A 26595-nucleotide genomic window follows, 5' to 3' on the forward strand; every position below is an offset into this window, starting at 1 on the left:
TCTGATTTAATTAGTCTGTGGTAGGGGTCTGGCACCACTGTTCTTTATGAGTTCCCTGGTGATTCTAGCATGTCGCCATGGTTCACAGACAGTGCCTTAAGTATTGCATTAGATTCTAAGCTCTTATTTTCTGTTTTGCACGTTCACCCTGACCAATCTCATCTGCAACTCTTTTCACTTAGCATCTACATACTGATGATTTCATACTGATATCTCCTAGATGTCACTCTTGAGCTTCATACCCATACATGCAACAACCAATTGCACAGCTCCAGTGCATATACCATTAACATTGCGTGATTATCATATGCAATTTTCTCCCTTATTTCTGCCCGCCCCCTCCCCCCAAAGTTCTTGTTCCCCAACCTGTGTTTATTATCTGTGTGAATAGCACTATTATCTGTATAGTTGTTAAGAGCTAGAAATTTCACCTTCCTCCCAATTCCCCTCATTCCCTTGGTGTCCCATCTAGTTGATCAGTACAGTTAGTTTCTACATTTTTGTATATCTCAGTAACATTCACTTTTCTCCACCTCCATTGCTATTTCCTGGTTGAGGCTATCAGTATTTCTTGCTTATACTGCTTTCTCTATGGAATCATGCTCCCTCCCAGTCCTTTCTCCACATAGCAGCTGGAGGGAACATTTTAAAAGACACATTCAGTCATGACACTTCTTTGCTTATACTCCTTAGGGGTTCTTCTTTGCTTCAGAATGGAAGCCAAATGCCTTTGCTGGACCCACCAGATCTTTCATGATATATCCCCACCTTCCCTCTCCAAATTCATGGTTCACCATTCCTCTCTACCTCTAAGCCACTGTATAGGTATAGAGAAGTGATGGTTACTTTCCGCAAATTCATATATTCTTTCTGCACTGACCCCTGTGTGTACTGAAATATCCTGCTTTCTTTTCTGGCTGACCTCATATAGCCCCTAAACTTCCCTGAGTGTAGGCAAGTACGTCTCGATCACCATTTGTATACAAAGGATATAGCACATAGTCTAGGATATAGTCAACACTACAACAAATCTTGTTGGCTACCTACTATGTTCATGGAATGTCATGGAACTTACATCATGATGGACTCAATATTTACTGAGTGAAAAGTAGATTCTTAATGATTTTATATATGGACTCAGAGAGGTTTAATAATTTTTCAAGCATCCTAGCCAAAAATGTAACTAAGACTATATTTGATCTAGGTTTGCTGGCTCCAGATTCATGTTCTCCCCACACTAGCATGTATAACTTCTACAGAAAGACTCTTTATGAAGAGACTCATATAATACTTTGAAATATTTTCTAGTTTATCATGGATTCCCTGGCTTTTCCAATTAGTCTGTGGTTTCTAAGTAGCTTATAAAACAGATCTGAAGTTGTGTTCATCTACAAGCAAAACAGTTGGTCAATTAAACCAATTTAGTAAAAAGAAATAAACAATTGAATTTCTTGGAGGGACACCAGTTTTCTTTTTAAGTAATTAGTTTTCCATCAATGTAGGCATAGTTTTACACTCCAGAATGTTTTTTCCTCTTTCCATTTGGACTTGGAATTTGAAAGTGGCTTTTCTTGTGCTTTGCTTCCTCAAATTACACAAAAAATTAACTATAGGTCACAAACACAGGTGCATATAGGAGCCAGGTAAGTAAAGCAAGTGAGTAAGGATGACTGTTGTATAATAAATACAACAGCATGCACATGATGATGAATGCATGTTGTGGTAATTTTGAACGGAAATGCAAAGCTATGGAGGTAGCAGGAAGAGATGATTGTGGAAATGGTTGACCAAAAAGGGAGAAATAAAGTCCAGATTCTGGGGAAGAGAACAGAGGCAATAAAAGGATTCACTGGAGTCTAAGAGACTTTGTTTTTTCTGGGAGAAAACCCTCTTGAGGGTGACCAAGTGTCTATGACAACCATCTTGAACTAGAGCCTGAGGCTAAATAAATTAATTCTGTAAGGAGTTTCCTTTACGGGTTGAGGGGAAACAAAGAAATAGGTAGAAGAATCCACTCCTCAGTGAAATGAGTCATGTAAGTAGCTCATTCCCACATCTCCATGCAAGCTCTTTGCCCCAGAGTCACACATTTGGTGGTGACCAGTCAACATCTGGGAAGAAGAGCAACAGCCCTAAGATCAAGAAGGCATCATTGTCCCTTAGCACAGGGGCTGGGGGATGGATGAAACCTAGATGCTTCCCAGAGGTTTACCTTACATAGAGGCAAGGCCCCAGAAATCTGAAAGCTAAAAGGAAATATCTACATGCCTTATAAAACAATAAATCACTATTTTTTTTCTTTTAGCCTGATAGTGTTTGGTTTTCCAATACTTTCAGTTGAAAATTAAAAATTTCTTAAACTTATGAAAAGTTATTCAGTCCTACCTAAAACAAATTAAAATGGAAAGAGATGCCACTTTTTTTATCTATTAGATTAAAAGATCCAAACATTCAATACCATATCATGATGGATACGCTGTGAAAAAGTAGGCATCCTCAAACATTTCTGATGAAATGTAAGTTGATTATAATGTTTTGAAGGTTAATGTGGGACTATTTAATAAAATTAAAAATGTATGGACTTTTGCCCCAGAAGACTCATATCTAGAAATTTGTTCTACAAATGTAATTACTCATGTGAAAAATGACATATATATGAGGTTAGTCATTACAGTACTGTTTGTAACAATTAGAGATAAGAATCAACTAAATGCCCATCAAGAGGTTAAATGAAGTATGACACAACCATATGGTAGCATACTATAAAGATGTAAAAAAAAATTTTTTAATTTTGATGGGTAATATTTCTGATACATGTTTTGTGAACCAATTAATTTTATGCTGTCATTTGTATAAAAAAAGAATAAGATAGAATATATATTCATATATATGTAAATCTCTGGAAGGACATGCTGGGAACTAGTGAATCATTAAATATTTAGGAAGCAGTCTTGGGAATTTAGCAGATGGGAACCAAGTTTGAAAAGGAGATGTTTTTTAGTGAATATCCCTTTATTCTTTTCATTTGGAGTCATTTAAGTAGTTTATTTATTCAAAAATTCAATACATTTATTTAAAAAAAATAATAGAGTCCTAACTTATTCATTAGAACTAAGCACATGGGGATCTCTGGGTGGCTCAGCAGTTTGGTGCCTGTCTTCAGCCCAGGGTGTGATCCTGGAGTCCCGGAATCAAGTCCCACATTGAGCCTGCTTCTCCCTCTGCCTGTGTCTCTGCCTCTCTCTCTCTGTGTCTCTCATGAATAAATAAATAAATAAATAAAAATAGAACTAAGCACATATGTTGAAATCCTAGCACTATTGATTACATTGACCTATTACATTGAAGGCTTCTCTCACCTTCTAGAATTTCTGGTTTATTGGCAGTTCTGAAAGATCAGGACTACAATGCTCAAAAGAGATATTCCATGCTGAAGGTGGCTCCTACAGGACAACTTGAGAATTTTTTGTTACTTTGTTTCCCCCTTTTAGGACAGGAGAGTTTAACAGAGATGGTCAGGGATTGTGATCTGGGGTTTCTCCTTCCTGTGGCTAGAAATTAGAGTTTTCCTAATTACTGATGTCAACTGTAAACAAATCCATTTTAGAGAGAGCAGTTTGGGATGTCAGTGTGCTAGGGAAGGAAATATACCTGGATGCTGACGCTCTCCCTGTCATTCAGAACTTTCTAAGTAGGCAAAGATCCCCTAACCTTTTCCAGCCTTAGTTTACTCACTTGTAAAATGCAGATAATACAACCATCCTTGTAAATGTGGTGCTTACTAAGGTTTTCTTTTAAAACTCCATGATATTCAACCTCTAAGGCAATTCCAGGCCCCCAAACTCATTCAAATAAGAAGTGAGCAGCTAAAGACCACAACCCAACAAGACCACTTCAAACAAAGAAAAATCGCCTAGGGAAAAGAACCAGAATGCCCAGATTTTATCACTGAGGAACTCTAAAATATTGTATGGGTGATGTTCTAGTCACCTCTGTTGTGTTCTCCATTTTCTGCATTTCCAATGGAGTTCTTATCATTACACTGTTCTTTATCAGTGAATGGTGTGTGTACTGATTGAGGGTGATTAATGTTATGATTTGCTAGAAATTGCTATAATATTTATTTATAGTAAATATATAGCATTTACTATAAATTCTTGTAATTGTGAGGATTCAAGCCTAGATCTGACCAAGAAAGTGTATCACTTAGATATACCAGATTTGAAGTAATAAAGACTGAGTTGCACCCTTCCAGAAAGGGGATGAGTGATTTTTAATGTTCTCTGTAGACATGAGCATTTCTTAAGATATATATATATGGGAAAAGGATTAGTGTATGGATGTTGGGTACCCATTGTGGTATTCGCTCATTTTCCTTAATGTTATACAACTCTAATTTTCCTCAAGGAAATCCTGACCTAACCCCTTAACCCCAACCCTCAATTCACATAGTGTGAGTAAAGCTGACCCCATCTCTGGCTCAATAAGAGAGAAGTGACTCAGACCCGGACTATCAGAACACTATAATCTTTACACTCAATAATGTAATCCTGAAATTTGAATCAACAGAGGATCTGTTTCAGAAGTTTTTTGCTAACCTTGGAGCTGTAAAATTTTAAGCCTGAAACCGCCAATGGTCATCACATGAAAGAAGCTTACCTAAGACAGAGATGAAGGAGGAGGGGGCGCAGCAGGCTGTGGGGGGTGAGATCTCGAACTCTAAAAACTCTAAGAACATTCATGTCTAGTTATGTGAATAATTTATTTTCATTTCAGTCACTATGAGTTGGGTTTTCTAACCCTTGCAAGTGAAAAAAAATCTCAGCTAAATCCTCGGCATCTTCAAGAAGTGAAGAGATGCTAACCTCAATTAAAATATGGAAAATAAAATAAAACTGAACTGACATGCCAATTTTCAACTATTAGATTTGCAGATATCTGATATCTTGATAACTCCTGATATTGACCAACTTTGAGAAAATAAGAATTGTCATACTTTGTTGGTGAAAGTGTGAAGATGGTACAATCATATGGTAGGTACATTTGAAAATGTATTGCAAATACATTTACCTTTTAGCTCTACGGTTTCACTTCCACAGCATGTTAAATGAAGAAATATTGGGATCCCTGGGTGGTGCAGCGGTTTGGTGCCTGCCTTTGGCACAGGGCACGATCCTGGAGACCTAGGATCAAATCCCAGGTCAGGCTCCTGGTGCATGGAGCCTGCTTCTCCCTCTGCCTGTGTCTCTGCCTCTCTCTCTCTCTTTCTCTGTGTGACTATCATAAATAAATAAATAAATTTTTTTCAAAAATGATGAAATATTTATTCATTATAGCATTATTTGTAACACTATGGATATCAACCTAAACATCCCTTAATAAAGGTCTAAATAAATGAAAAATTAGGTACATCTATACAGGGGAATATATGAAGCAATATAGAAGAATGAGGAATTTCTTTTTGTGCTAATATGGACATATCTTTAATATATGTTAAGAGAAGAAATTTAAAGTGCTGGTATTTGTATAAAATGTTAGTTTAATAATGAGGGAGAGAAAAGAAGTATCTTCATAGTTGTATGTGTATGAATATTTCAGGAAAGACAGAAAAGAAACTGAGAAGAGTAGCTATCCACAGAATGGGGCAGTAGAACATAATATTTAGAAGATAGATTCAGAGGGGGATTTTTTTTTCACTATATACCACCTATTTTATTGTATTAAACAATTTTGGAACTATACAAACACTTCACAAATATTTTCAACATGTATTTTTGAAAAAGAAAGATACAACAACAGAATGGGGTTCTGGAATTCTAAGTTATATGTGGAATGCCGGTGCTGGAATATTAGCTAGCCTAAATTGAATGAGCAGGCTTTCTTCCATCTTCTAGAATCTTAGCTTTAAAGAGATGCATGTTGCGCAGCTGAAAAAAAAAAATCCTGTGGCAATGGTGGCACCTACAGGACACATTGAGAATCTTTTGTTTGGTTCTTCATTTTTCTTTTTTTCTGAGAGTTGGCAGTAGGGCATGTTAGGGGTGAGGATTGTTTGAACCTTTGGATCCAGGCATACTGGAAGCTCTGAATTTATCCCTGAGTTTTCAGTTATAAAGTCAATACATCTTTTTTCATTTCTTTTTTTTTTAAGGTTTTATTTATTTGACAGAAAGAGTGCATAAGCAGGGGGAGTGGCAGAGGGAAGCCAACTCTTCTCTGAGCAGGGAGCCCAAGGTGGGGCTCCATCCCAGGATCCTGGGATCCCAGGACCCTGGGATCATGACCTGAGCTGAAGGCGATGTTTTTAACTGGCTGAGCCACCAAGGCTCTCCTTTTATCCCCTTTTCTAAAGCCAGGTTGAGGTATCTTTTGTTTTTGTTTGTTTTTTTGTTTTGTTTTGTTTTTTGCCCATAATCATTTCTAATGCTGCATATTAAGAGTTTTTCAACCTCTTTCATAGTAAAGATGTGAATTAAAACTAAGATAGTATTTTCCACCTATTGATAAAAAATAAAACTAAAACTATGTTAGTCAAGTTGGGGGCAAATATTTTATTTTACTGGGAAGAGTGTAAATTTAACAATCCCTAAGGGATGCAAATTAGACATATTTGCTTAATTGCAAATACATGTATCCTTTGACCTAGCAGTTATGCTTTGTGTAGTTTGTCCGGCAGATATATATCCATAAATTCAAGATGAGGCATGAATAAGGTTATTCAGTACAGCAGTGTCTGAAGCGCAAACAAGAATCCACCTAAATGTTCATCATTCATGGAGAATTGATTTCATCCACATAGTAGAGAACTCTAAATCCATTAAAAGGAATAAGTTTCTTTAAGAACTTATAATATAAATCTCTCCATAATGTATAGTTGTGTAGAAAAAAAAAAGGAACAGAAGAATGTGAATAGCTGACTAGAAATGGGATTAAAAAGGGTCGCGGGAAAGGAATTTGTATTAATATTTAGTTGCATATGCATTACAATCTCTGGAAAAACAAACAAAAAATAAATTACCATAGTAAATAAAGGCTATGAGGAGAAAACTGGTAGATAAGAGACAAGGATGGAGGGAGATTTTTTTCCAAAGACTTCTTAAATATATTTTAATTTTTGAAACTTATAACTATATAATGTATTAAAAAATGAATACATACAATTTCAGGGGTAAAGAGTCCTAACTAGAAGTCATGGAAATCTAAATCCATGAGTGTGTATGTGATGGTGGGGGCTTGGGGGGGGGGGCTCTTTAGATTGAATTTTATGGAGACTGGAATCCATCTTCTAGAATTTCTGATCCTTTTCAGTGTTGAGATCAGGCTGCTGAACTAGAAACATCCTGTAGTTATAGCGGCACCTGCAGGATAAACAGAATATTTCAACTTGTTTGTCCTCTGGGAGGAGGAATGGGAAAGAATGTAAGTTTCACAGAGCATAGGTGAGGAATGGTGATTTTTCCCATTAGAGTTGCTAGATATTGTGAATATAATTTTCATATAAACATTTTGGAAGCTTAGGCCTTAGAGCTAAACAACGTTGGTTACAAATAGTGGGTATGTCACTCATCCTTTATTACTACTCAGCTGGGTGGCCTTAGGTAAAGGAACTTAGTATTTCTGAACCATGATGTGTACTCTCATAAAATGTGAATTATGCTACCTAAATTGTAGGTTAATGCCTCATTGTGTTTGAAGAGACTTATCTTGCTAGAGAAACCCCAAATCTGACAAACAACATTCTGTGATTATTCAATGCTTAAGGTAATCCTAAACACCCCACATCCATTCCAACATGAAAAATTGCTGCTAGAGACATGTAGCCTGCAGAAGGGGCCACCTCCTCCTCCATAGTCAACAGCTTGTAAGGACCATGGAAGATACAGAACAAGGATATTCTGCCAGAGAACTAACCAAACAGCTAGGTCACATTATCTCCAGGTCAAGGATAACTTGCTCTTCCCTATCCTGTATGTCATGCAAAGTACCTTGGACCAGAGACTGCTTTATACCATTTTCCTTTCTCCGCCTTGCTAAATGGATGTTTTATTGTATTTATCTTTTTTTTTTTCTGATTCTTCATGTGTGTATTATGGTTATACTCAAACCACACTTTGCTGGGTTAGGAGGAGTCACACCTGACCAAGGAGACAGAAATCTTGAACTTGGGGGTAATGATTAGATAGCTCACTGTGTCTCCCTCTGGGAAGGGGATGAGTACAGTTTTACAGCATGTAATAGTGGCTCCAATTATGGCATGGCTGTTTTTTAAGGGAATGACACACGTACATGTGTGAATGTTGTGGTGTCAAAGGAGTGGATTACAGCACAAACCTGTGCTTTTCACCAGCTTACTCATCTTTCTCTATGTAATATCACTTTGATCTTTCACCCGACAGAGGGAATGCCCATCCTTCACTCAATCCATCTAGTTTGGGAAGTTAGACTTCATCATGTGACTCAGGCCTGGAAAACCAGAGCACAGAATCTCCTATCCGATGCAAGTCGGTGAGACTCACAAGAGAGACTCTTTGAAGATATAGGGCTAAGACAGAAGCAAGCTGGACCAAGAGAGTGAGAGGAGAAGCCAGTCAACGAGTAAGAGAATGAGAGAGAAGGAGAGAGTAAGCATGCTAAGTAATGAGAAATCACAGGGCTTGGTGACATTTAGACCTTTGAATTAAGGTCCATTGGAAATTCTGCATCTATTTCCAGACTTTTTAGTCATGAGAAAACAAATATCTTCTTGCTTATGCCATGGAGTTGGGCTTTCTATCACTTGCAATCAAAGAGATTCTATCCCATTCAAATAACTCTTAAAAAAAGAAAGATTTTATTTATTTATTTACTTATGAGAGACACAGAGAGGCAGAGACATAGGCAGAGGGAGAAGCAATCCCAAGACCCAAGGATCATGTCCTGAGCAAAAGGCAGAAGCTCAACCACTGAGCCACCCAGGTGCCCCTCATTCAAATAACTCTTAAGCCAAAAAATTATCAAACTCATTTATATTAAGAAAACTAAAAAATAAAACTGAGATATCTTTTTTACTCTCATATTGATTGACAAAAATCCAAAATATACTGTGTTGGCCAAGCTGTAGGGAAATAGACAATTTCAAACATGGCTGGCAGGAGAATAAGCTGGTTACAATTTGGAAAGACTTAAAGAAAAAACAAACAAATCTCCTCAACTTGTAAATGCTTGCATATCTCCTAAAATACTACCAGATATTTCACATGCATGCAAAATGAACTATATACAAGGCTGCTCCCTGGATAGGAAGGTCAGTCTACTTCTCTGGGGGCTTCCAGGCCCTCTATGGGAGATCTGCCACCACAAGACCACTTAAGATTCATTTAAACCAAATGTTTTCACAAATGGGTAAAAGAGGGCAGGGAAGACAGGGATCTGGGATCTCAGCCCACCAACCCTGAGCATTAATCCTAGAATTTTGAAGATTGCATGATTTTAAGATTTTACCTAAAAAAACAAAACAGACAATTTCAGGTTTTTAATAGCAAAGAAATCAACTTACATGTTTATCATTGAGTTGATAAATTTAGGGGCATCCGTACAATGGGAATACTTTGAAGCTACAAAAAAAAAAGGGGGGGAGAGAAATTTTTATGTACTGATATACAAAGATTTCCAAGATACAATATTATATGGAATAATGAAGATGGAGGAAAAATATTATTAGGACATATACTATCACATAAAATAAAAGAAGGTAGCTTTAAAAAAATCCTTTCTTGCACATGAATAAAAAATACTCTGGAAGTACAAAAGAAACTAATAACATTGGTAACCATTGGCATGAACTTGGCTAAATAGAATTTTTTTTTACTCTTTTTGTACTTTTTGTTTTTGAATCACATAAATGTATTACCTGTTCAAAAATTAAATAAATTTAAAATAGAAAATGTCCTAACTAGGTCCCAGGAGCTACGGAACAATAAAAACTGGTTATGGATGTTGGCACTGAATTGTTTAAGTTGCAGTTAGTCTGTTCCTTCTAGAATTTCTGGTCCACTGCAGCCCTGAGATACCCGTGCTATGAAGCTGGAAATAGATGTTCTATGATGAAGGTGACACCTGCAGGACAAAGTGAGAATTTTTCTGTTTTTTCTTTCATTATTTTACTTAGAGAAATTCAGCAGGATATAAGGAGGGGCAGTGAGCATGAATTTCCCACTAGAGTTGCTAGATATGAAAGTTTTGCTAATAATAATAGAGATATTGCAAACAAACTATTTTTATAAAAGGTACACAGGAAAGCAGTATGGAGTAGAGGGGTAAAGGTAGACTCCTCTTTACAAATATTGGCTTTATCATGCACCAAGCTGTATGGCTTTAGACAAAATCACTTCACATTTCAGAGCTAGGAAATCCACATGTATGAAGTAAGGATAATAATACTTACCTTACAGTATTGTTACCTCCTAACATTTTATTTATTTATTTTTTTTTTAAATATATATATATTATTTATTTATTTATTTAGTCATGATAGACATAGAGAGAGAGAGAGGCAGAGACACAGGCAGAGGGAGAAGCAGGTTCCATGCAGGGAGCCTGACGTGGGACTTGATCCCAGGACTCCAGGATCGCGCCCTGGGCCAAAGGCAGGTGCCAAACCGCTGAGCCACCCAGGGATCCCCCTCCTAACATTTTAATGGAGATTCACAGCCAAAGAAATCTTAACCCAATAAAGAGTAGCCTCCAATTATTCGATCTCTGAGATTATTCCAGAACCCCAAATCTACTCTTTAAGAAGATGGGACGCTAAACAGATGCAACCCATAAAGAAACATACATCCTCACCAAAGATTCCCATCTCAGATGGGCCCATGAAAAATAATGAGGAAAGAGCCTTCCAGAGTGATCACACTGTATGATCAATGAGCTCATTTCATCTCAGAGTCAGAGGTCTTCGTAAGTGTTCAAGGTCAGAGACCACTGTGGGCTGTTCCCTGTTTTCTTTTCCAAATGGAGGATTTATTTCAATTGTCATTGTCTCTCCCTGTAAATGTATAATGTGACTTATGTTTTTCATTTAATCAGTTTGCTGGACTATGAGAAGCCACATTAGGACCTGACTAAAAATACTAGTCACCTGGAGATTCTGGATTGGAACAATAACTACTTTATTTATGAGCTTAGGGTAGTTTATCCCATCTCCTCCTAGGATATGGATAAACACAGTTTTTATTGTGAATAGTAGCTGCATTATATTGATATGGCCATCTTTGAAGATATGTGCATGGGTAAGAGGGTGTGTGGTTCTGTGACTAGGTCCTGGACAAATGGAGCAGCACAGCCACCTGCCCCTGGTCATGGTTCAAGGACAGGCATGTGATACAAATGAAGTCAATGAGAATCAGGCCTAGGTCTTTGTGATGAACTTGGGGCTGTGAGGACAAAAGCCTGGTGCTGTCTGGGACCATGACAAGAGGGGAGATCATCTGAGAATAGAGTCAAGCAAAGGGAAAGTAGAGAGACACAGAGTAAAATAGAAACAGGAGACAAAATGAGGGAGAAAAGCTAGACTTGATAACATCCTCTAAGTCCTTGGATCAAGATGTGTCCCTAGATATAACCACTTACTTTTCTTTAATGTGAATCTTATTTCTTCTCTGTTGCTTAAACCATATAAAGCTGAGTTTTCAATCAAAAAAAAAAAAAAAGCTGAGTTTTCTACTACTTGTAATTGAATGAGCTTTTATTAACTTATATGAAAATAATGTTATGCTTCCTCATAAAAAGATAAATACACAAGAACACTACACAGAGATATCATTTTTCACCTATAATATTGACAAATCCCAACACTTGAGGATACGTGGTTGGACAAAGTGTAGACTCAAAGACATTCACAGACAGGACTGGATAACATTGAAATCACCCTAATCCTTAAGTTAGGAAGCATGGAAACTATAAAAATTATGAATGCATTCACCCTTTGACCCAGAAAGACCACTTTTATGAATTTACTGTATTATACACTTGTACCAGAAAAAGACCAATGTTCTGATTATTCTTTATTTTTTCCCTACCTCATTTCCATTTTTAGTTCTTTTCTACCATGCTTTCTGGTCCTAGGAGGCTGACCTCTACTGAGTGCATCACACAGGCTCTTCTACCCTCTGACTACCTTTTAGTTGGGTTAATGTAATGGAGGGGTGGGACATCAGCATGCAATTGGGAGGGAGAGGAAGATAGAGTCAGGATATGTATTCCACAGACTCCTGCCTTGACAAGAGTTATTCTGGAAGAGATTTTGTTTCTCCATCACCACAGCTACTGTCAAATGGCCCCTTCCATAGCTACAGCCATCACCAGACTCTGAAGGTCAAACGCTGGTTAACAGATTTCTGCTTCAGCTAATTCCTGGGTATTCACCTTTTTTTCTTCCCAGTTCCCTTAACCCTACTCATTTAGTTTTATGTTTTGGGATGAAAGTTACATGTAATCAGTAGACTGAGTGAAACAGATTGCCCTCCATGATGTGAGTGAGACTCGTCCAACCAGCTGAAAGCCTGAGTAGAAAAAAAGGCCAATCCTCTGCCCCTGATAAGAAACAATTCCCCTGCTGAATATCTTCAAACTGGAAGATTATCTCTTTCTGGTGTTATAAAAGCTTCTGACCTTCAGACTCATACTGGGGCATTTTGGACTTGTCAGCCTCCATAATTATGTGAGCCAAATCCTTTTAATAAATTTTATATATATATACATATAATATATATATGGTATATACATATATATAGTGTATATATATATATATGTATATACCATATATATATAGTGTATATATCTCCTGATGATTATGTTTCTCTGGATAATCCTAACCAATGTACCATCTGTCTTACAATATTTCCTTCACTAAATTCTCTTCAGTTAAACCCATTGAATATGTCATTTTTGTCCTGTGGGGGTCTTGACAGATGCAATAACTGGTATCAAGAGTGGCCCAAAGAATTACACCCTCAAAATGGATTCTTTTACCCATATCCTTGATAAGCTCATAGATACCTTCTGCCAGAGGAAGTGATATACTAGTAATCCATGGTATATGACAATATAATAATTACTAAAGTTATCTGTGGTATAGAATGCAGTACAAGTGGATGTACTGAATGCAGTACAAGCTCAAACGATCATGGCTCTTAATTGCTCTGGTAGCAATGTGGTTGATAATTTCTAGCCTGGCTGCTCCTGACTGTCTCGGAGAGCTGACAAAAAGGGGGAAAACATAACCCTAAAGATTTTGACTTTCAACTCTATGAACAAGAAGAATATCAAAAAAGTCTCAGTGGTGGCCTTATTTAGAGGGCACAAATGACTGAAAATTAGATCCAAAGACTAACTGTATGGTGTTGCAGAGAAAAGCAAATGTTCAACCTTTCTAGGTGTCATATGCCAGTTAAGGCATTTGTTGATGACGGCAGGATTCTGAGACTGGAACTAGGAACATTTGGGTAACTATACATGGAGCTGATAATTTTGAACACTGAAATCTAGAATCTTCCTGCCCCCAGTAAGCGACCTATCCCTTTCCCCTTTCCCAAGGGAGCTTGACTTCCCTTTCATATATTTCCCTTGTTGACTTAAATCTACAGCAGCCACCTCACAAGGGGAGCCTGTTCTTCCTCCATCCAGCCTCATCAACCCTCATTTATCTCCAGAACCATAATCAGAGTTAAACACTGGATAGTCCAGGGAGAAGTGCCATGTCTTCTCTGGGAGGAGATAAGTATACTCATTTGTGTCAGCAGGAGTATTGGCAACAGATACTGGCATTGATTCTAAGTGTGTTAGATGAAACATGAAGTTGTATCAGGCCAAATGTATTAATATTAATCCTCACAAAGGATTTGGAGTTTTTTTTGTTTTTGTTTTTAATTTTTTTTTCAATTTTTATTTATTTATGATAGTCACAGAGAGAGAGACAGAGAGAGGCAGAGACATAGGCCGAGGGAGAAGCAGGCTCCATGCACCGGGAGCCCGATGTGGGATTCAATCCCGGGTCTCCAGGATCGCGCCCTGGGCCAAAGGCAGGCGCCAAACCGCTGCGCCACCCAGGGATCCCGGATTTGGAGTTTAATGTGTTGGCTCAAGTGCCTGGGTGTAGTTACTTGAAACCTGGGCAATGGGCCTAGAGCTAGTGAGGCTGTGATGCTGCAACTTCTGAGCAAGCTCTAGAGGGCATACTTCAAAGGCTAAAGTTGATGGAAATGTAGAACTGGATCTATTTATACATAGGTTTGCATAGCCATCCTGATCCCAATTATAATCAGCAAAAGGATCAGAAGATATTTACCAAGACATTAAGGAATGCTTTGGTGAAGGGAACACTAGCGTCCTTAAAAAAACCGCTATTTTGAAAAGCTAGATTTTGTAGGCATGTGATAATGATGATTTCCATGAAAATAAGAGGATCCTGGAATAGTAGATGCCAATGGCTTTGCTTGACCATCAGAGATAAAATGGGAATGATTATTTTAATGAGTCACAGGGTCCACTTGGTAATCAGACTATTTTAATTCATGGATCAATTAAATTGATATTGTGCTAATTGGAGCTGGTAAATAGGAAGTAGCAAGCACTGTTGGTGCCTTACTTAGGCACATGCATGCCACACAGTAGGAGATAAAACTTGTGAAAGCACAGAAACCTGCTCTATCAATGAAGTTTCCAGGGGTCAGTGGTCTGGGCATCTGTGTGAGAGACTAATTTTCCTACACCTGACAACATCACTGCAAATAAATGGAGATCATGTATAGTGAGCTTCTTTGGAATTTAGAGCCAAGTCATTCTGTATTTGGCTACCTTGTTCCAGACCCTTTATTTGGTAACCCATAAGAACCAGTTTTATTGGGGCCTTGAGCAAGAGACAGCCAAGGCCAGTGGCATACTGATAAATGTTTAATAACAGCTCTCCAGAAAAGGAAAAAAAAAGGGGGGGGGGCCTGATTTGTAGCATTTGGTACCTTTTATGGTGTAAATACTCTCATCATGGCTAATTCCAAGCTAACCAATGTAACATCAATGAACTCACAAAATTCCTGGAAATGTAGCAGTTGGTTCTCAGCAGACAGTATGAGATAGGATCAGGATACCATGGATCAAGACTAAGGTGCAATTACCCTGCTCTTGGGACTTATGATCCCACAGTCCCACTGGTACCTGACAATGGCAGATAGGAATGCTATCTGAATGTGCTGCAAGTCCCATTGCAGGGCAGATCCAGAGGGTTTTTTCATTTTTTAATTTTATTAGGTTTTTAATTTTAATTCCAGTATAGCTGAATACACAGAAGGCTTTGAATTAAATTTGGTCAATACCTATCATGCATTTGAAAAGCACTCCTGGGCCCTGGCTGAAACTGCATTTCTGACCACTGGACACCAAGGCACCATGTGATCCAAACTCACTACCATTCTTTATTCTTCTGTGCCCTATTCTGAACCCCAGCAGTTCAGTATTTTTTTAAGGATATTTTACTTATGTATTTGACAGAGAAAGAGAGAGAGAGAGAGAGACAGAGCACAAGCAGGGGGAGCATGAGAAAGAGAGAGAGAGAGAGAGAGAGAGAGAGAGAGAGAGAGAAGTAGGCTCCCTGTGGAGCAGGAGCCCAATGTAGAGCTCCATCCCAGGACTCTGGGATCATGACCTGAGCTGAAGGCAGATGCTTAACCGACTGAGTTACCCAGGCACTTGGCAGCACTTAAACTTTAGAGAGTGTATCACCCGGGTTTTTCTGCTCTCTGTCTTTTAGTTGGGATTGACAAGTCCAAGAAAGTCAGAAGAAAGGCCACAGACAGGCAGCCCGGGTGTGGCTCAGTGGTTTAGCGCCGCTTTCGGCCCAGGGCCTGATCCTGGAGACCTGGGATGAGTCCCACATCGGGCTCCCTGCATGGAGCCTGCTTCTCCTTCTGCCTGTGTCCCTGCCTCTGTGTGTGTGTGTGTGTGTGGTTCTCGTGAATAAATAAATAAAATCTTAAAAAAAAAAAAAGAAAGGCCACAAACTTATCGTTACTCTTCCCTACTTTCTCCCTGCCTCGCTGTGATTCTGGCAATGGCTTGTCCCTCTACAGTCACAACTCTTGGCACTGAAACTTCCACAGCTTCTGTCTTCCACAGTCCCAGTTCTTGCCAGCCCCAGATAACATAGTTTTCTTCCCTTTCGCTTCAGACCCAGAGATGCTAAACCACCTGTATTTAGCTCTTCTCTGGTCTCCACCCTCCTTTGTGGATTCCCTTAATCTTATCCATCCCTCTGTAAATAATCACTTCATTATACTCTCTTCAGTTAAACTCTTTGGAACATATCCTGTCTCTTGCAGGACTCTAGCTGCTGCAATGACTAACATTCAAGAATTATTCACTGCAGCTCCATGTGCAACAGGCAGGAGGGGGGCATGCCCAAGAGCACACGTCTGAGGACAGAGTGACTGCATTTGGCTCCACCACCCTTTTTTTTTTTTTTTGTATTTCTGAATGTTGTGCATTTAATTTTAGACATTTTGCACTGCTTGTTAACATACATAGTATGATGAGCCCCCAGATGCCATCCCCTGTCCAGCCAGGTTCCTGTGCTCAGTAGCAAGTGTGTCACAGCAAACCCCAGACCTGAGCTCTAATTTATCTATAGTCCACACGGGTGGCCCTCCACCCTGCTCTCCTAGCCCTCTGGGAGCACCATCTGGGAGCCAGGGCTGTGAGGGTGCCATGGGAGCCTGATGTCCAAGCGGGGAAGGCTCAGAGGGGCCTCGGCGGTGGACACCCTCTATTGGGCTCTGGCTCTTGCTCTGTAAAATGGAAATAATCTAATGTAATGGGTTGTAAGAGGATATGTGATATAAATTACGCACATCTGTAAATGCAGGATGAGTGGTAAGTGTAAGTAGAATTTCTTTTTTAAAAGATTTTATTTACTTATTCATGAGAGACACACAGAGAGGCAGAGACATAGGGAGAAGGAGTAGCAGGCTCCCTGCGGGGAGCCCAATGTGGGACTCAATCCGAGGACCCTGGGATCGTGACCTGAGCCAAAGGCAGACACTCAACCACTGAACCGGAGGTGCCCTGGTAAGTAGAATTTCTAAATGATAGGGAGAGTATCCGGGTGGGTTTGATCCAATTACACGACTCCTTAAAAGCAGAGAGCTTTCTCCTGCTGAGGGCAGAAAGGGAAGTCATAAAGATTCCAAGCTCTGAGGACAACGACGTAGGAGAGCTTGGTGCTTGTCTCGTGGAGTTGAAGAATGAATCTCGAGGAATACAGAGAGTGAGCAAAGCAACAGAAATTTATTAAGCCGAGAAACAGAGAACGCACTCGAAAGTGAAAGGGGTCCCTGACAGGGTTGCCACTGAGGGTGGATTTGTAAATATCATGTCTATATTTAGAACAAACTTGATGGATTTGTAACAAACAAGATTTTTTTTTTTTTTTTTTTTTTTTTTTTGTAAATATCCTGAGCACAAACAAGGTGTTCCTTTCTCTCTGGTTAATATCTCCTCCATAGCATTTCTCTACATCTGGGATATCCCTGAGCCAAGTCAGGTAGCCTATGGCCTTGAGATTCTTGTGCCCTCTTGGTTTAAGCAGGACTATTAATAACACCTTAATGACATATTTATTTGTAGTCTGAGTTTCTGTGATTACTTAGTGGCCATTAAAGGGGAATACTCCCTAACGTTTTGGAGCTAGGGAGCCAGATTTATTTTTTGTTTTTATTGTCTTATCTCTGTTTTCTTGGGATGGGTGGGGGCCTGACTCAGGGGACTTTCCCTTATCTTTCCCTGCCTAGCCCCATCTGCTCCTAACTCATTCCTAGAGCAAGGAGAACTTGGTGCTGTGCCCTTATTGGTTAGGGAGAAGGAGGGCCTGGGGGAATGAGACTCCCTGGGGATCAGGGTGGGGCTCCTGGCTTCCAGCCCACAAAGAAACAGGAAACTTGGTCCCACAACTCCAAGAACTAAAATCTGCCCACACACTGAATGAACCAGGAGGTGGAGCCTCGGGGTGGGGTAAGTAAGAGCCCAGCTAAGCCAGCAACTTGATTTTCTCCTCATTGGTCCCTGAGCAGAGAGCCCAGCCAAATTCCTCCCGACTTCTGATCTATAGAACATTAGATAATAATTGGGGTTGTTTAAGACACTAAGTTTGTGATAACTTGTTATGGCAACAGTAGAAAAATAATAGATTGCTATTTTTATTATTGTTAAGCAATTACAACAATAAAATTGGGATCAACCTAAATACCTATCAATAAATCCTTGTACATTCAAATAACACAATACTATAAAGTTCTTTAAAAAATGTAAGGAAGCTCTTTATAAAAAACTCATATATAGGTTTATGTGGGAAAAAAATTATAGGGGCGCTTAGATGGCTCAGTCAGTTAAGTGTCTGACTCTTGGTTTTGGCTCAGATCATGGTCTCAAAGCTGTGGGATCCAGCCCCACTTGGGCTCTGTGCTTAGCATGGAGTCTTCTTAAGACTTTATCTCCCTCTCCCTCTGCCTTTCCCAACCCCTATCTCTCTCTCAAATAGAATTTTAAAATCTTTAAAAAAAATCTCTGAAGTATAGAATAGTCTGTATCATATGCTACCATTTACATGATTAAAGGAGGTAAATTGTATATTTATATTTGTTCATACATATGCATTAAAACTCCCTGGAATGATACAGTAGACTATTAGCTGTGGTTACCTATTTCAAGGCATCATGAATAAGAACTAGGCAGATGGGGGGGCCACAGTAGGAGGGAGACTATTATATACCTTTTCATGCTTTCTGATCTTTTCATCATGTAAATATTCTCTATTCAAAAAGTTAGAAATGATTTTTTTAAAAGGAAAAATACAATCCTAATCTATATCTTGGAGCTACAGAACTCTAAACACACATAGGTTTATGACTATGAACCACCAGCCCCATAAATTGCTTTCTTCTATCTTCCAGAATTTCTGGTCTATGGCAGCTTGAGAGATCACAGCTGAAGGGCAAGAGAGATAGTCTGTGGTTTTGGTGGCATCTGCAGGACAAACTGAGAACTTTCACTTGTTGATTTTGGGTTTTTCTGAGAGACATACATTGAAAAGTGAATGCTGAGTCGCCAGTGGAATAGCTCAGCAGAAAAGCTTAATAATGTCTGATGACCCTGTACCAAAGACATAGTCACCCAGGTCTATAGAAAGTACTGAATGGCTTCACATTTTCTCTGTGTTATATGGGTAAATGATCTGTAGGTTCTGGGAGCAGTAGTGTGTTCATATGCACAAATCTGCCCCTTTTGAAGAATTATATTCAAGAGTCTAATTCAAGAACCTAATAATAAGAAAGAGTACATATAATATACTGAATTTGGGGCCAGATGCCCAGTGAATTTTCAGTAGCCAGTAACCATCATATTCTTGCACTTTATGTACTCTTCAGTATCTTTGTGCTCACAAGACGGCTGCCCTGTGACCCTGCTTCAGTCCAACCCCCCACTTTGAGGCTTATTTAGGTTTTCTTAACTTTCCATGAGCAAGCTAATCAACCAAACACAATTTAGCTTTCTTGAATCTCTTAATATCAAACCAGTATCTCCCCACTCCTCACTGCTCTCAATATTTGGGGCCATGTTTTTGAAACTCTTGGTGTGTCTGTTTGATTTAGCAAGAAAAATATCACAAATTATGTTTATACATTTTTTAACCTAACTGACACTAACATGTATTTATCCACATAATGACATGACATTTTCTCCTCCGGGATTGTAATTAAACTTGAGCCTGACCTTTCCTCACCTTCGGAACATAAAGGTTCTTCTGAGTCTCTGTTGGCCTTATGTATATATGCACAGCATCACATTTTTAGAGTGATATGCTCCTGTATGTGAGCACAAGACTAAAGTGAAACAGAATTTGAGGGCAGGAGCTGAAAGAAATTCATTAGTAATTTTAAACCATGAATAAATGTAGAAGGTTTTAACTCAGTAAAAGGAAAATTTACCAGGTTAACAAACTAGGCAGGCATGATTATATAAAGAAAATCGGTGTAAAGTTATGTTTATACATAAAATAGGAGGGTTGATTCCCTGCTCCCACCATGTTTAGACCAACTAGAGAAGAGAAAACTAGACAGTAAAAGGATGTGATGATTATGATTGGAAGTAGTACAGGATCTAGACAGTATTTGGGAAAAAAAAAAAAACAACAGAAGAAAGAACCCTGTGTTTCCAAGCAGATGGTGCTGCATATCATAAATATTGTGATGAAGATAATGACCCAGGGGGTTCTGGGCTGGTCAGATGACACTCAATGGGGATTTCAACAACCCAGATGCCAGGAATTACAAAGTGACTAGCCACAATTAGTGAAAAATCTATCCTGTAATAGACATAAGATAGGCTCAACCACAGAATAATGAATATATAATATATCAAATAAAGTGGTAACAGATAATATTGATAATTACAATGTATTGTGAAAGGATTCAGACATGAAGTTGGAAAATTATAAACCACATGGCAATAAATGGATCTATGGATATCCCGTTCCATATTGATATTACTAAAGTTAAAACAAAGGGAGGCCAAAGGCAGATATATGCAGGATGAAAAATTAGATGGCCAATAACAATTTAAGAGCTAAAACATGGAAGGATTATAGAAAAACAAAACAATACTGATGAAACTAGGAGAGATAGCATGGGCATAATATATGCTTATAAGACAAATTGTTCAAACAAGCATAGATGAAATGAAGATTGGAACATTTATAAGGCAACATCTCCCCAGGAAAGAATCACAGTTACAGGAGCAACTAAAAGTGAGGGTGGGATGTAATAATGTCCCAGTTGAGATAAATATAGTTAGGGCAGACTTTGTCTACTGAAAGATAGAAAGAAGATTATTGCATACCAGAATGGACTGGAAAGAAATAGAAAAAAAACCCCATATATCAAGAAATCTATTAGAAAAGAAAGAAAAAAAAGACAATCCCCTCCATTTATTATGGACACGAGAAGCATTATAACCATCTTACAGATGGGTAACCTCCAAGAGATAGGATATTAGACTATGTATATAGGGACAAATGGGCTTCATGTAGCCTTCAACCAAAGTACCTCTGCTATTCCAACAAAAATAAACAGAATGGATGGTTGCAATAAAAAAGGAACAGAGAAAAGCTCAAAGGATAAAGAAAAAGCCTGACCTCCTAACTAGAAACTTGGCATTCTTTTATCTTCCCAGATAAGATTTTCTCTATATTATCTGTTAAAATGTAATTGAATTTTAAATGTTAAGATTACTAGATATAGGATCAGAAATATCAGTAGTTTCAGGGAAAATGCCCAAGAGTATATAAAGGAAATAAAAAGGTAAAACTTACTATGTTAGGAAGAACATTTATAGAATTTATTCGGTGTTTTTATATTGTGGAAAAATATATTATAACTTTGATTCATTTCTTAAATGTGTATAGATGAGCAATTTAGACTTTCTTTTTCTTCTTGAGTCAATTTTGGTAAGTGATATTTTTCTACAACTGTGCCCATTTCATCTAGGTTTTCAGAGTCACTGGCTTGAAATTGTTGCTGCAGCGGCAGTAGCAGTGGCAGCTCAGCAGTTCCTAGTGACACATCTGTAAAATAATTATAGACTCATAAGAAGTCGCAAAAAATGTACAAAAAGATCCTGTATATCCTTCACCCAACTTCCCCTAAGAGTAACATTGTATAATATGAAAACTAGGGAGTTGATATTGGCACAGTTGACTAGATACAGACCTTATTAGGTTCCACCAGTTTTTACATTTTGTACTACATTTTGTGGTTCTATGGAATTCATGGAAGATTCATATAGCTACCATCTCAATCAAGATACAGAAGATATGTTCCATCATCTCAAAGGTCCTCCACTGTGCTACACTTTTATAATCATACCCCTTGCCACCTACCTCCTTAACCCCAGACAACCACTAATCTGTTCTCCATCTCTATAATTTTGTCATTTCAAAATTATATGAATGGAATCATATGGTATGTAAATCTTAAATATTGGCTTTTCATCACTCAGCATGGTGAATGATATTGAACAGCTCTTTATAGGTATATTTGCAACCCATATTCCCTCTCTTTTAAAAAAAATATTTTATTTATTTATTTTTTTTTTTTGAGAGAGAGAGAGAGTACAAGTGAAGAGGAGGGTTAGAGAAAGAGGTGCAGAGGGAGAGGAAGAAGCAGACTCTCCACAAGGCAGAGCCCTGCTTGGGGCTCCATCCTTAGGACCCTGAGATCATGATCTCAGCTGAAGTCAGATGCTTACCCCACTGAGCCATCCAGGTGCCCCCAGACTCCCTCTTTGGTTAAGAGTCCATTTCAGTCTTTTTCTAATTGGATTATTTGTGTTTTTATTGTTAAACTCGGGGAGTTCTTTACAGCTCTTGGATGCAAGTGCTTTGTCAGGTATGTAATTTGCAGGTATGCTTTCCCAGTTTGTGGCTTGTCTTTTTAACCTCTTAAAATGGGATTTTTCATAGAGCTAAAGTTTTTAGTTTTGATGAAGTCCAATTTATCAGTGTTTATTCTGTGGGTTGTGCTTTTGATGTCATAGCTAAGAATTTTTTCTTAGCCCTAGGTCACAAAGATTTTTCTCTAAAAGATTTCCTCTAAAAGTATTATAGTTTTACATGTTCTCTTTTTTTAAATTTTTTTTTACATGTTCCATTATGTTCCATTTTGAGTTAATTTTTGTGTAAGCTGGCAGGTTTACATCATTTTTTAAAATTTTTTTTTAAATTTATTTATAATAGTCACACACAGAGAGAGAGGCAGAGACACAGGCAGAAGGAGAAGCAGGCTCCATGCACCGGGAGCCCGACGTGGGATTCAATCCCGGGTCTCCAGGATTGCGCCAGGGGCCAAAGGCAAGCGCCAAACCGCTGCGCCACCCAGGGATCCCTGGCAGGTTTACATCATAGTTTACCTTTCTTGCTGTGAATGTCCACTTATCCCAGGACCATGTGTTAATAATACTATCTTTTCTTCATTGCATTGGTTTTGTACCTCTGTCAAAAATCTGTTGGCCATACTTGTATAGGTCTATTTTTATGTTGTCTATTCTCCTCCATTGATCTATATGTCTATGCCTCTGTAAACCTGTCTTGATTACTGCAGCCACAGAGTAAGACTTATATCAAGGTAGTCTGATTTCTCCAACTTCATTATTCTTTTTAAAAAATATATTTTTAAGATTTTATTTATTTATTTGAAAGAGAGGATGCATGGGGGAGGGGCAGAGGGAGAAGCAGATTCCCACTGAGCAAGGAGCCCAACTTGGGTTGTTCGACCCCAGGACCTTATATCATGACCTGACCTGAAGGCAGATGCTTAACCAACGGAGCCACCCAGGTGCCCCTCTAGATGCTTATTATGAGGTTGAGAAGATGTCCCTTTATTCCTAGTTTTCTGAGAATTTTATCATGAATGGATGTTAAATATTTTTTCAGTGCTTTTTCTGTGCCAATTGATATAATTGTGTGGGGTTTCTTTTTAAAAGTGTTAATATGTCAAATTACATTGATTTTCAAATATTGAATGAGCCTTTTATTTCTGGAATGACTCTTGCTTATTTGTGATACATAATTTTTATATCATAAGCTATACATTTCATATGTATGCATATATTACATATATAAGATACAGAATACTTATATATTGTTGGATATAATTGCTAATGTTTTATTGAAAACTTTTATGTTTGTAGTTTTCTTATTTTATCTAATTCTGGTATGAGGGTAATATTACCTTCATAAAGTGAGTTTGGAGATGCTTTCTCCTCTTTTATTTTTCAAAAAAAGATTAAAAAAAGATTATATAGAAGGTATTAACTCTAGTTTAAATGTTTGATGGAAATGTCTATTGAAACCATCTTGGCTTGCAGATTTCTTTTTCTGGAGCTATGTAATTTCTAAATTTATTTGGTAATTATGATACTATTCAGATTATCTGTTTCAGTTCTAGTGAATTTCAATAGGTTGTGGTTTTCTGGGAATTGATTCATTTCATCTAAGTAATCAAATGTATGTGTGTACAGTCAATCGTAGTGTTCCCTTAGTACCCATTTAATCTGTGCAGGGTTTGCAGTGATATTCCCTTTCTTGTGCTTAACATTGGTAATTTGCATCTTTTCTTTCTTTTTCTCTGTCGGACCTATTATGAGTTTATCAGTTCCATTGATACTTTTAAGCAACCAGCTTTGGATTTGATTGATTTTTCTCTACTGTCTTTCTGTTTTCAATCCATTGATGTCTCATGTCTTAATTATTTCTTTCCTTCTGCTTGTATTAATTTTGCTCCTCCTTTCTAACTTCCTGAGGTAGAAGATAAATTTATTGATTTATGAGTTTTCCTTTTTTTTCTAATCTTAGCATTTGGTGCTAAAAATTTCCTTCTAAGCAGTTTGGCTGCACCCCCACATTCATTCTGATATGTTTATTTTCATGTTTATTTACTTCAGTGTAATTTTGTATTTCCTTTCAGAGTTCTCTGACTCATGGCTTATTTAAAAGTATGTGGATAAACTTACAAGTGTTTAAAGATATTTCTGTTTTCTTTCTGATGCACTTCTATTTTGATTCCCTTCTAGTCAAAGAACATATTTTACATGATTTCAATTCATTTAAGTTTGCCGAGGCTTGTAGTAAAACCAAAGATGGTCTTGGTTAATATTCTGTGTGCAATTGAAAAGAACTCGTATTTTGTTGTTGCCGAGTGGCATGTTCCATAAACATCAATCAGAGCTCACTGATTGATGGCATTTTTCATTATTTATTTTATTTTATTTATTTATGATAGGCACACAGTGAGAGAGAGAGAGAGAGGCAGAGACATAGGCAGAGGGAGAAGCAGGCTCCATGCACCGGGAGCCCAACGTGAGACTCGATCCTGGGTCTCCAGGATCACGCCCTGGGCCAAAGGCAGGCGCTAAACCGCTGCACCACCCAGGGATCCCCTGATGGCATTTTTCAATTCTGCTATATCCATGCTGATTTTCTTTCTGCTAGGTATATCAACTACTAAGCACTGAAGTCTCCAGTTGCAATTGTAAATTAGTCTGTCTATTGTTCTTTTCTACTTCTTTAGGGTTTTGCTTTATGTATTTGAAGCTTGGCTGTTTGGTGTATACACACTGAGAATTGTGTTGTCATTTTTGGTGGATTGACCCTTGTTATTATGTAATGTGTTGCTTCTTCTTTGATCTGAAGTCTACTTTACCTAATATTAATATAGCCATTCTCACTTTATTTTATTAATATTTTAAAGGTATACTTTTTCTACCTTTTTACTTTTAACTTAACTATATCATTATATTTAAAATGAATTTCCTGGGACGCCTGGGTGCTCAATGGTTGAGTGTCTGCCTTTGGCTCAGGGTCTGATTCTGGGCCCGGGGATCGAGTCCCACTTCGGGCTCCCTGTGGGGAGCCTGCTTCTCCCTCTGCCTCTACTTGTCTCTGTGTGTGACTCTCACAAATAAATAAATAAAATATTTAAAAAATAAAATGAAATGAATTTCCTGAAAAGATGCTCAGCATAACTAAGAATCAGAGAAATGCAAATAAAAACCACAATAAGATGTCACTCTCACAGTCAGAATGGCTAGAATAAAAAAAAAAAAAAAGAAAGAAAGAAATAACAAGTGTAGTCAAGAATGTAGAGAAAAAAGAACCCTCATGTACTGGTGGTAAGAATGTAAATTGGTGCACCACTAGGGAGAACAGTCTGGAGGTTGCTCAAAAAATTAAATATAGAACTATCATATGATCTAGTAATTTCATTACTGGGTATTTATCCAATTAAAACAAAAACACTAATTCAGAAAGATATGTGCCCCTATGTTTATTGCAACATTATTTACAATAACTAAGATATAGAAGCAACCTAAGTATTTATCAATAGACAAGTAGATAAAGATGATGTGGTGTGGTGTGTATGTATGTGAGATCTTGCCATTCGTGACAACATGGATGGACCTCGAGGGTAAATACAGAAAACAAATTGGTGGTTCCCAGAGGGAAGAGGATTGTGGGTGTGGACAAAATAGCTGAAAGGGAGTGGGAGATATAGACTTGCACTTATGGAATGAGTAAGTCACGGGGATAAAAAGAAGCAAAGGTACAGCATAGGGAATGTAGTTAATAGCACTGCAGTAGTGTTATATGGTGACAGATGGTAACTACACTTGTGGTAAGCATAGTATAACATATACAGTTGTTAAATCACTATGTTATACACTTAAAACTAATGTTACAGTGTGTGTCAACTGTACTTCAATAATAAATGAATAAAATTGCTTGCTAATAGCATACAGTTTGATCATAGTTTTTATCCATTCAGTTAATGTTATTTAATTATGTATTTACATATTAGACAATATTATAGTTATACTTTCAATTGACTAATAATAATTTTTAAAACTTATAAGGAGAATGACATTTTATTTTATTTACCCATATATTACCCATTCTGTGGCTTTCTTTATTCTTGATGTTCTAGTTTTCTTTCTATTATTATTTTCTTTCTCTTGGAATAA

At 37.9% G+C, this 26595-nt stretch overlaps 2 long non-coding RNA genes across 4 annotated transcripts in view; both read right to left on the minus strand.

The window, feature by feature from the left end:
- Positions 1-5200, minus strand: part of LOC102153112 — a 49249-nt gene extending 44049 nt beyond the window's left edge. For all 3 annotated transcript variants that reach the window (XR_005369404.1, XR_005369405.1, XR_005369403.1), the window contains exon 1: positions 5071-5200. This is a non-coding gene — a long non-coding RNA (uncharacterized LOC102153112). The remainder of the gene's footprint in view (positions 1-5070) is intronic.
- A 365-nt stretch (positions 5201-5565) lies between these two features.
- Positions 5566-26595, minus strand: part of LOC102153551 — a 55480-nt gene continuing 34450 nt past the window's right edge. Inside the window, exons 3-4 of the long non-coding RNA XR_005369394.1 lie at positions 9536-9593; positions 5566-7358 (exon numbers count right to left, since the gene is read on the minus strand). This is a non-coding gene — a long non-coding RNA (uncharacterized LOC102153551). The remainder of the gene's footprint in view (positions 7359-9535; positions 9594-26595) is intronic.

The sequence above is a fragment of the Canis lupus genome, chromosome 14, assembly GCF_011100685.1.
Source record: "Canis lupus familiaris isolate Mischka breed German Shepherd chromosome 14, alternate assembly UU_Cfam_GSD_1.0, whole genome shotgun sequence".
Lineage (NCBI taxonomy): Eukaryota > Metazoa > Chordata > Mammalia > Carnivora > Canidae > Canis > Canis lupus.